Genomic DNA, 11,862 nt, shown 5'->3' with positions numbered 1-11,862 from the left:
AACGAACGTAGACAGAGCAGATCCGGGAAACGAACGTAGACAGAGCAGATCCGGGAAACGAACGTAGACAGAGCAGATCCGGGAAACGAACGTAGACAGAGCAGCAATGGTTCAACTGGGGGGAACCTATAAAAAAATGTATCACCATTTTAAATGAAACAAGAAACTGGAGCTTAGATGAGTGTTAATTTCTTACCTGCTGATCCACAAAACATGCACACACACTCGCAGACCGAGGAAGAGAAGGAACACAGCGCAGTGGCGTTTTACCTATGATCACACTTCAGTTTAGATTTTCTGACCAAGATCAGCTAAAGTGCAGGGAGAGAGAACACCTACCACCAAAACATCAGCGCAACATGCACCAGCCAGCGATTTGTTGCTTTCTGTTGCCAGAGTCCACCGGATGCAAGCCACACAGTGGGAAAACAAAGACACATGCCTGAATGAACGCCGCAGCTCCCTTATATACACCACGCCCACTTCAAGAACCGGAACTTCTCACCTGAAAACTATTTGTGTGAAATTATGTACATTTCTATACCACTACACGTTAAATGCTTGCCGTGCTTAGCGTGCTTGACGCTAAGCTGTTTTCAGCAGCAGTCAGTAGAATACAAGAACGACTGTGGCAGCTACTATGCTGCCTAGAAAAATAATAAAATCAAGTTTAAAAAAATAGAGAGATAAGAGAGAGGAAAAAGACAGAGTATATACTCTCTTATCTCAAAGATAAGTTTTTCTCAAAGAGAGGTGAGTAGACTCATCTCTCTTTGATCTGCCGTGAGATTATCAACCATTTAGCATAGTTAGCTTAGCTACAGACTACTGTTTGCCTCCACAGCATTTAATGAATTAAGGAAAAGAAATACCAAGATATTCATATATTTATCCCTGTACCTCTTACCGCACTTAACAACAGGTGAGTCAGTCAGCAGCAGCTCTAATCCCCGATACCAACATAAACCCCTTACCCCCGTCCCAGTGAAAAAGGTGAGCAACACTGTATCCAATGACAACCTAGTTAGCATCATTCCAGGGAATCCATAGGGATTTCTCTGTGTCTTTACTCTTTTTTATAATTACACAACAAAAACAATATATTTGTTGCTGACAGAAATTCAAACAATCTTTATATAATAATAATAAACAGTCTTTTGTCTGGACTGGATTATTTTTATATATTTTATATATTATATATAATACTTTAGCTAGCAATAGCAACTCAGGGAGGAGGTGGAGGAGATTAATCTTTTCACAGATTATCTGTCTCATAACAAAATGTCTCAACATGGTGACAGCTTTAACAAATGAAGAGAAAATGTATTTTTATTAAAGTTATATACTGCAGCTTGAGTGAAATGCAACTACATAGCATTTTTTGAGAAGCCTGGATTGCTTTATTTATATTTTGCATGTTGCCTATGACTGTTGCTCGTGGGGAGAGACCTTTCAGTAAGCTAAAACTAATGAAAAAAATGTAAGCAACCTATTTGCATACCACATGGACTGTTGCATGTAAAGTTCACTAGAAGTAAATATTGTGCTAGTACCTAAAGAAAGCAAGGCAGTTGCAAGCCTTTAAAATTTGCTGCCTTTTATGGGTCAAATAGACTGAAGAAATTGTAACAGCAGGGGGCCCAATTTAGTTTTTTGTCTTTGGCCCAAGATTCCTGGTGGCGCCCCTACTGACAGCTAATAAGAATGTTGACAAAATACGAGTTAAGATATACTTACTGCTATGGAGTAGGTAAGGGCAAATATTCCCAGTGGGAAGCAGCAGCAGAGTATGGTGAAGATGGAGTAGCCAATGTAGTCGCTAACTGGGCTTTCTTGCAGTAACACCACGGTTGGTTGCTGCTGGCCAATGAAGACATTCTGCTGGATGTGGTGCTGATTCAGATGCTGATCAATACTTGTGACAGTCGGCTGTGAAAATCCGTAACCCTGAAGAAAAGCAACAAGAAATACATCTTAATGTCTCTAAGACAACTCTTCCCCAAAGAAGCAGAGGATGAAAGATTAAACCTTTCACGTGGTCTAATTCACCTTTGCCAGTTCGTTTCAGGTTTTATTTGTGTTGAAAGTAAGAGTTAATGTCCGTTGTGAAAGGATTTGGTTTTTCAGTAAGTTTCTGTGTTCAGTTGAGTCTCTGTGTTGTCTGGTCCCCCCTCTTGATTGATCCCAGCTGTGTCCTGTTTCCTTGATTACTCCTTGTATATTTAATCCCACCTGTGTCTGTGTTTCCTTGTCGGGTTCTTGTCTAGACTGCCTTCTTGTCACGTCTATTGTCATTGTCTGTTCAGTACTACCAGTGTCAGAGCCATTGTTGTTTGATCCCCTGTGCTCTCTGGACTTTATTTAATAATTTCTCAACAACCTGGGTCCACTGAATCTGTCTTCACCTTCTACAACCTGCAGCTCATGACAAGTGGTGCACATTTGAGGAGCTTTAAGTCATACAATGGGAGTTGAATGGATGTTTTTTTTTTTTTTTTAAAGGTTTGTAACTTTACAACCCTTGTAAAGAATCAGAATTCAACATATCTACATAATAGGTCAATGTGACGAGTTTCTTTGTTCTGAATCATTTTAATCCTATATATGAGACCGGAAACACACATGGCTAACTCACTGTTGGGTGTGTGAGTTGTTTATGTTGTTTTGGACTGAAGGACAGCAGAAAAACTAAAAATATTTTTTGGAGCAGTAGTATGTTTGACTCCATACTCGGTGTAATAAAGCTTTTATGAGCTGGATGGATGAATAAATGAAATGACATGGACACTGGTAACAGTGTGCGGCTAGCTATGTTCAATAAAAGGTGACTTTTACGTAACGCTAAATCCTTTGATCAACGACTTATGGCTGTGGAATGAAATGACATGGACACTGGTAAAAGTGTGCGGCTACATATGGTCAATAAAAGTTGACTTTTATACACTCTTACAGCTGAGAGGAAATAATACCAGTGAGTACTTTAGGACAGAAACAGTTGACAAAATAAAAAAACGACGTGTTTGTAAGAATATGGGATCTAAAACCTTAGAGAAAATCTGAACTGTGGCTGCCTTTGTTGTTGAGAGGAAGTGAATGTTGTGACTCAGAGACTTGAGAAAAACTGTTAAAATATCATAAGAATGGTGATCACTTAACACAAACTGATAAAAGCTCTGACCTAAACAAATATCCAGTCTTATAGGATTTTAGTGTTTCAGGTTATGGAATTACGTTTAACGTTATTTTCTTGTGTTGCCTGTCCAGGTTCTGTTCTGGTTCAGTTCTCACTGAATTATCAAGGCACAAAACAAGTAAAAAAGTTCAAGTTTAGCATTAATTTAAATTGCCTGCTTCATTAGACAATTTAAGTGGTTAACATAGTTCATACAGATTACATCACTGAAGCTGTCATAAAATATTTTATAAAGTAGATATTAAATAGAGACATTTCCGATTAAACCTAATTGTTATGAATTCAGCTGTAGAAAACCAAAGAAAATTACAGCAGAAACAATCTGGTGAAATGCAGGAAAACATAAAAGTTGTTCACTTCATCTCTAATGTTATTTTTCTCCAGCTTGCCCGTGTCTCAAATCTGCTCACCTACATTGTGAGGAGAGAAAATGGGTCGAATTATCAGACTGTGGATGGATGCTGGTGGTTACCTGAGGCTGTGCCGAGTACAGGGGGGGATTTGAGGAGTTGGCCTGGTAAGGTGGAGGAACGGACGGCTGGTTGGTGGAAGGAGTTCCCATCGACTTGCTGTAATCCATGATGTAGCAGTAAGGGGTGTAGCAACTTTCTTCCCTCCTGGTTCTCTACAATTGTGAGCGTCGGACCAGAAATGATCCTTATCTTCAGGTTTATGATGGCAGATAGATAATAGAAATGACAGGGTTCCTGTCATGACTTTCACACCAAAAGCACAGCAGCATATAGATAACAAACAATTTAATATGCATTATTTTACAAGAAATTTATTGATTTTTTTTTATTATTATTTTTTTTTACCAGTTTCTCTTTTCTTCTGTTACTGGACCTCGGCACCTGTTCAGTTCTTTCTTCCACACTTCAAACCTATAAAAGGAAAACCTCAGTGCTTTCAACTTAGACATATTCAGATATATATATATATATATATATATATATATATATATATATATATATATGTAATTACATTTATGAATTTGTGTGCTATTTGTGCTGTCAGTCGCATCCTTCAGCCTTCCCAGAGTCCATGTTTTTATTAGTTTTACATTTTCAGTAAAACTTTATTGGATGAGGTGTGCACAAGATTGGCATGACACTGTCATAAACGTGACATAACACCTGTCATGACAATGGAGGAGTCTTTATGAATGTTTACGGCTGTTTTCATGAAGTGTCATTCGGTAAATAATGACACTTTTAATGCAAAGTTAACAAGTTGAATTGACTTTAAATACAAGTTTTAATGAAACTTTGCATTAAAAGTGCTGTTATTTACCAAACAATGCAAAGTTGACACTTTTAATGCAACTTTTCAGCTGTTAAGTCATGTTTATGACAGTGTCATGTCAGTCTTATTAATTTTTTTTAAACAGGCACTTTGCTCCTCAGATTTCAATTTGGAAACTCATTTTCCCACTTATTCGTGCAAAGTCACAGGGTGCTGGTGACCTGAGTGAAGCTGACCCTCCACTTTCTTCAAATCAGACAACAATGGTGTCAAATGTTTGTGCTGCATTTGTGCCTCAAAAATCTTTGTGCCGCTATCATTTTAAAGACATTAATAAATGTTTCCAGAGGTCATCAAAGGTCAACCATCCCCCTCCCCCTCTACCTTCTGCAAATCAGACAAAATTGGTGTCAATCAACTCAACTATGTTTTGCTGCTTTGAAGATATTAATGAAATTTTAAAGGTCAAAAGGTCAACCGGGCCCCTCACTTTTACAAAACCAAAATTACCTTTAAAATTTGATTGATCCATGGGTGGATGGATGGATGGTTGGATGGAATAGGGACCAAAGTTGGGAAATTCCCATTTTCCCAACTTTAATTTCCTTTAATTGTTTAACCTACAAATTAATCCTTGCAAAGAAAAACACAGAATTATCTGGGTACTTGTTTTATTTCTTCCAGACATTTTAAACATTTAATCATGTAAGAACAAAGATAAATCAACACTCATAAAAAATAAAACATCTTTATTAACTTTAGCTAAACATTAAGAGCAATGATAATCAGTATTTACACAGAACTAAGCAGGTCACATCACATTATTGAAAAGATTAGTATTTTATGGAGAGTCATGTTTAATCAAATATGCATTATGCTCAGTTAAAGTAAAGTCAACTCTAGTTTATTTCTATGGCTCACTTCAGCAACAAAGCATTGAGTGCTTTACACCATACAATTAACAAATTAGGAAACAATTATAAACATTGCACTTTGTCAAATGCCTCCATATAAATCAAGAATAATCATAATTAAATATGCATCAACTATGTTAATCAGTGTTCCAGTTACTTATCAAAGGCAACTCTAAACAGGTGGGATTTTAGTCTTGATTTAAAGGAACTCAGTGTTTCAGCATCTTTTCAGTTTACTGGAAGTTTGTTCTAGATTTTTGGTGCATAGAAGCTGAATGCTGCCTCTCCATGCTTGGTTCTTGATTTATAAATTAGCAACGGTATTTCTTCTTCTTTTTGGTTTTAGGGAGAACACTAGCAGCAGTCAAAGTCACAAAAAGTTTTTCATATATTCCACTATGGCTGAAATAATAGTAATAATAATAATACATGCATAATTCTAATAAAGAAAGATGATTGATTGCGATTGACTTTAGAGACTGAAGATAGAAACAGATTAAAGTAATAGAAAAATCGTTAGTCAGATAACTTTTATCTTCAAGTCAGATTTTAATGACCAGATGACTTACAGTCTGGGTGTCTAATGCAGACAGAGAAAAGCAAGAGAAAAATAGTTTATAATGCTACAAACACTACAACAACCACAATAATCGCGAGGGCAAAAATTCCAATCCCTATTCCCAGAGCTGAATGGTTCAGCCTGAGGGCCCGTCTGCTGTTCAGCTCTGCCATCTGCCGGTCACCTCTGGCAATGGCGTCACGAGTCTGAGGGTCAGAAAAAGCAAAGAAAACAAAACGGGACATGGTTACATCTACTCTAGATCAGGGGGCATCAAACTAATTTTTGCTTTGGGCCAAATCAAGATCATGAATGTTCTTAAAGAGCCAGTCGTCCCAGAATGTACTGATCAAACCCATTAACATTTAGTTAAAAAATGTATAAATATCTGTTTCTGCATTTTATAAGTACTTATTAAAATTAAATATAATTTCACATTGTTCAGTCCCTTCATGATTTTACAATTGTGATTTTTTTTTTATTTTTATTGCAAATAAAATCACTAATTTTGTGGGACTAATTCAGAAATGGTGTCAAGGAATTTTGCAATATTTGCGTTTCTGTATGACGTTGATTGTTTGTTTACTGTCATATCGATCACAAACTAGTAACTTGACATCAAATAAGGCTGAGGCAGCGGTGTCGTGAAAGTATAAAATACTGCCACCTACAGGAAGGAGTTAGTGATCAGCTAAACCCAATATTTTTGACCATTTTTTCCCAAAATTTGCAAAACACTTACACTTATGATTAGCGGGGGAAAAAATAAGGGAATCTGTTAATTTTATGTGAATTTCCACAATCACAGAAAACTGTGTGGACTGATTGATATAATCTAGCGCCTGGAGCTTCGAGGGCCACACAAAAAGCGGTGGTGGGCCAAATTTGGCCCCCAGGACTTGAATTTGACACATGTGCTCTAGAACCTTTTGGTCCTGAGGACAGGGACATGATGAGGCTTGGGCCCTGTCCAACATTGGATCGGTTATTTAATGACTCTGACTATCTGGATTACGGAAAATAATTCCTGCCAAGTGACCTTAGACTTTACAACTCATCTGAGTTTGTCAGAACTTTGCCAAAATTATTTTAAGTGAAATTGTAATTGAAATGGTCATAAATTAGAATTTTTCTGTTTTTATTTGTATTTAATGTTAAATTTGAATGGCCTTCTTGATGTATTTCTGCATTTCCTTTCTCAGTAAAATCAATTTTAACTGCCTTGTGGTCAAATGTTGTGCTCAACATTTGCACATGGATTTGTGATTCTCTAAATACTGTTACAATAAACTATTGTGTGGCCTTCAGGGATTTAACAATAATCAAGGTAAACTTCAGCATGTTACTCAAGTGATAAATACTTTGTGGTTCTACAGCACATTGGAGCAGTGATAAAAATAAATCACAAAAACAAATTAAATACCCTTCTTCAGTGAGATTACGACTCCCAGCAACTCTACAATAAACACCAAATGCACAGAAAACCTGTGAAGTCATGATGCTCTTTTTCAGCAATATTAAAAAGCTGATTGTTTAAAGATAAAAAGCAGCCAACTCAGAGTCAAGTGAACGTTATGCAGCTTAGAGCCAGAAGTTCAAAGTCAACATGGTTTTCAGAAAATTTAAACAGACTGATTGACAAACCAACAATGATCCAAACAAAATCCCCATAAATGTGCCATCTATGCTGAAACAAATTCAAACCAACCAGACCAGAAGGCTATATTTAGTCATTGTCAAACTGTTGTTGAGGATCATATTAGTCTTCAACAGCTACAAGGTTCAGAGTTGGTGTCTCAGCAGGTCAACCCCTTTCATCTTTTAGTTCCCCCGCCCATTTCCTAAACGTCCTGTAAAACGCAGGCGGAGCATCAACGTTATCATGCGCTAAGAAAGGCGGATCTAAGATTGGTCGTCATTCTCCATGTTGAGAAATTTACTTTATAGCCATCTGTCCACTACGGAAGAGGATTGGGGCCACTGAAAAAAATAAAAATAAAACAGTTCTGACTTTAATCTCAGACTTTAATTTCATCCATTCAACTCCAGTTAAATCATCCATTCAACTGGAGTTGAATGGATGATTAAAAAAAAAAAACAAGGTCTGTCAGAATTCTGACTTTAATCTCGGAATTCTGAGAAAAAAGTCAGATTTTATTTTTTTTTTTTTTCCAGTGGCCCTAATCCTCTTCCGTAGTCCACACACAGTCTACAGGTAATAAAAAAAGAGAAGAGTAGCCCCTACAAATGTTACTACTGGGCAAATTACTTGACTTTTTTCCTTCCATCGATGCAAGATATCACTTTTAATACAAGATACAGCTGTCTTCTAAAATATTATCTCCCTATTTCTTTTTGGGGGAGCTTACTCATAATGCTAGAGGAGGATCTTTGAAATATAGATTTCCCAGACCAGAGCTGAAGAGAGCAGCACAGCTCCCTGAGATAGTAAATTGTACCTTTGTACAATTTATTATCTCATGGAAGATAACTTGTTCCTGGATCTATCAGGATATCATCTTGCCACTTCCTTCTTGCTAGGTGTGGCACTTTGAGTCAGTTATTTAAAAGTTGAACCTGAATGGCTGCTCCAACAGGATAGTGATCCCAAACTCAAAACACACTTCTTTTTTTTCAGCCTGAATCTTTTTTTTTTTCGACCTAATGACGGCAAATGTGCAAATTGCAGGGAGATTAAGTGCAAATAGTAGCCTATGTCTGTATCCCTAAGAATGAGGGAAAATCTTAAATTTATTACATGTGTAAACCCAGTTGTTGTTTTCAGAATATCCTACCAGTCCACATTTAAAATGTGATTAAAATGCAGCACTGGAAGCTAAATGAGCATTACTTTCATCGCTGTGGTGACTGCATGAAAAAGTCTGACCAGATTATTTCTTCATCCCAGACGTTTTGAATGTCCATGTACAGCGTCAGGGTTTCTATTCTGGCCTGTTTTGGACTGCGGATCTGACGGATACAAGCAATTTAGATGTGGATGAAACACAAAAACACCAAATTTCTCAGATGTAGGAAGGCTGCGTGAACATAACCACCCTTCCTCAAGCTCCTGAGGTGATGGTCTAATCATCACGCTGACTAGAATAGAGGAAACTTCAAAGTAACTTTAACTTTTATTATTTCATTTTTGATCTGCAGCTCATATTTATATAAACCATTATAAAATCTTTGCTGCTGCGTCCTGATTGTGTCCAAATAAAAACAAATGAACGGCTTTTCCGACTTTTTTTGTTACTTATATTTGCATTTGACTTAAAATTGCTCAAAGTTTCGACCTCAACCACAGAAACCACACGTTCTTCGGCTGACCTGTGTGTGTGGGTCACGCTCTCTGACAGCTAATAAGAATGTTGACAAAATACGAGTTAAAATAGACTTACTGCTATGGAATGGATAAGGGCAAATACTCCCAGTGGGAAGCAGCAGCCGAGCATGGTGAAGATGGAGTAGCCAAAGTAGTCGCTAACTGGGCTTTCTTGCAGTAACACCACGCTTGGTTGCTGCTGGCCAATGAAGACATTCTGCTGGATGTGGTGCTGATTCAGCTGCTGGTCAATACTTGTGACAGTCGGCTGTGAAAATTCATAACCCTGAAGGAAAGCAACATAAAATACATCTTAATGTCTCTAAAATGACTCTTCTCCAAAGAAGCAGAAATAAAAAAAAATTAAAACTTCAAGGCAAATCACGTGTTTTAATTCACATTTGCCAGTTTGTTTCAGGTTTTATTTGTGTTCAAAGTAAGTTTTTTATGTCAGTGGCGCACATCTGAGGAGGCTTACGTCGTACAACTGGAGTTGAATGGATGATTTTAAAAAAACAAGGTCTGTAACTTTACAACCCTTGTAAAGAATCAGAATTCAGAATTTTTACAGAACAGGTCAGTATGATGGGATAGAACAGATAAAATCCATAATACGCTCAATTTTATTAACATGTATCTCACTGCAGATCATTTTATGTGTTTTATGTTTCTTTGTTTTGAATCATGTTAATCTTGTAGTTCAGACCTGAAACACACACAGCTAACTCAGTGTTAGGTGTGTGTGTGTTTACATTGTTTGGTAACACTTTATTTGAAGGGGATTGAATAAGACTGACATAACACCTGTCATGAACATCAATAAACCTTCATGAATATTTAACACTGTTGTCATAAAGCGTCATTCGGTAAATTATGACACTTTTAATACAAAGTTGACATTATTCAAAATGTCTTTGTTATGACAACTTGACATTAACCAAGAAATCATTACTGATATAAATTTGTTATAAAAGTATTACTGATTGCACTTTAAAAATTAGGTAACTTTATATTATTAAAGGTAAAGTTTAAACAGTAATAATTATGGCAGATAGATAATAGAAATTACAGGGTTCCTGTCATGACTTTCACACCAAAAGCACAACAGGATATACAGTGTATCACAAAAGTGGGTACACCCCTCACATTTCTGCAGATATTTAAGTACAACTTTTCATGGGACAACACTGACAAAATGACACTTTGACACAATCAAAAGCAGTCTGTGTGCAACTTATTATATAGCAGTGTAAATTTAATCTTCTCTCAAAATAACTCTATATACAGTGATTAATGTCTTAACCACCGGCAACAAAAGTGAGTACATCCCCAAGAGACTACACCCCTAAAGGTCCAAATTGAGCACTGCTTGTCATTTCCCCTCCAAAATGCCATGTGACTAGTTAGTGTTACTACGTCTGAGGTGTGCATATGGACCAGGTGTGTTAGATTTTGTAGTACAGATCTCACATCCTCTCATACACTGAAAGTTCTGTTACTCCTTTGTTTTATTTGTATTACATGTCCACCCACTAGGGGCACTGTTATGCCAGGAGCATATGTTAAGGGTTGGTGTTCTTCTTCGGGGCTCTGTCTGGCTGTTCGGGAGATGCACATGGCGGAATAAAGTTGAGTAAAGAAACGAGTTATTTTTACTGATTAACATTGGTAGCAGAGGATGGTTAGTAACTACAGAGTTCCGCCAATGTTTGAGGAAGGAAAGCCTTACGAAAGCTGGAAGAATGAAGTCAACATTTGGACGAGAGTTACAGATTTGGAGTCGAAAAAGCAAGCGCTGGCTGTCGCCCTGGCCCTGTCTGGAAGAGCGCGGGACACGGCGATGGAAATTCCGGTAGATGATCTAAATAAAGACACTGGAATGACAACGTTGTTCGCTAAACTAGATGACTTGTTCTTGAAAGAGGAAAAGGACAGGGTCTATGAAGTATACTCGGATTTTGACCGGATCATAAAAGAAGTTAACATGTCGATGGCGGACTATATTATTGATTTCGAGCAGCGTTACTCGCGGATGAAGAAATACAAGATGGAGCTGCCTGACCCAGTTTTGGCTTTTAAGCTTTTGGACACCGCGTGTTTGGATATAACGGACAGACAGTTGGCTTTAACGGCATGCTCAGATGTAACATTTGCTTCAATGAAGTCCGCTTTGAAGAGAATATTTGGCGAAAAAAGAGGTGCGGCAGCAGAGGGCATTAGCCAGGAGTCCGTGTTTGCAGCGGAGCAACGGCGGCAAAAAGGCAAGTTCTGGCGGCAGAGTCCCCATCAGAAAACTTCACAGCTCAACACTCCGCAGCCCGGTACAAACCCGCTGGATAAGTACGGACGACGGTCAAAATGTGCAGTGTGCCAAAGTACTTTTCACTGGGTTAAAAACTGTCCGCACAAAGCTGATAGTGTTAAAATTGCTGATGATACAAAAGACGTGGAAGAGTGCAACTTAACTCTGTACACAAAAGAATCACCAACAGATGCAGAAATATTCATGACAGAATGTTTTGGCTCAGCAATAATAGACACTGCTTGCACTAGGACAGTTTGTGGACAAGAGTGGCTGGACAACTATAGTACTGTGTTGCAAAAGAAAAGTGTGAAGACTATGAAA

The 11,862-nt window shown here is 37.7% G+C and overlaps 1 protein-coding gene and 1 long non-coding RNA gene across 2 annotated transcripts in view; both read left to right on the top strand.

The window, feature by feature from the left end:
* The window catches only part of LOC107836871 (uncharacterized), a 19,663-nt gene extending 18,192 nt beyond the window's left edge, over positions 1–1,471 (top strand). The window contains exon 3 of the long non-coding RNA XR_001662854.1: positions 1,376–1,471. This is a non-coding gene — a long non-coding RNA (uncharacterized LOC107836871). The remainder of the gene's footprint in view (positions 1–1,375) is intronic.
* Positions 1–11,862, top strand: part of LOC103140270 (uncharacterized) — a 52,749-nt gene that overhangs the window by 34,559 nt on the left and 6,328 nt on the right. The gene's annotated exons all lie outside the window — the stretch shown is intronic.

The sequence above is a fragment of the Poecilia formosa genome, unplaced genomic scaffold (genome assembly GCF_000485575.1).
Source record: "Poecilia formosa unplaced genomic scaffold, Poecilia_formosa-5.1.2 Scaffold0, whole genome shotgun sequence".
NCBI lineage: Eukaryota > Metazoa > Chordata > Actinopteri > Cyprinodontiformes > Poeciliidae > Poecilia > Poecilia formosa.
Note: the sequence above shows the minus strand (reverse complement) of the source record. Positions and strands in the feature narration are given on the sequence as shown.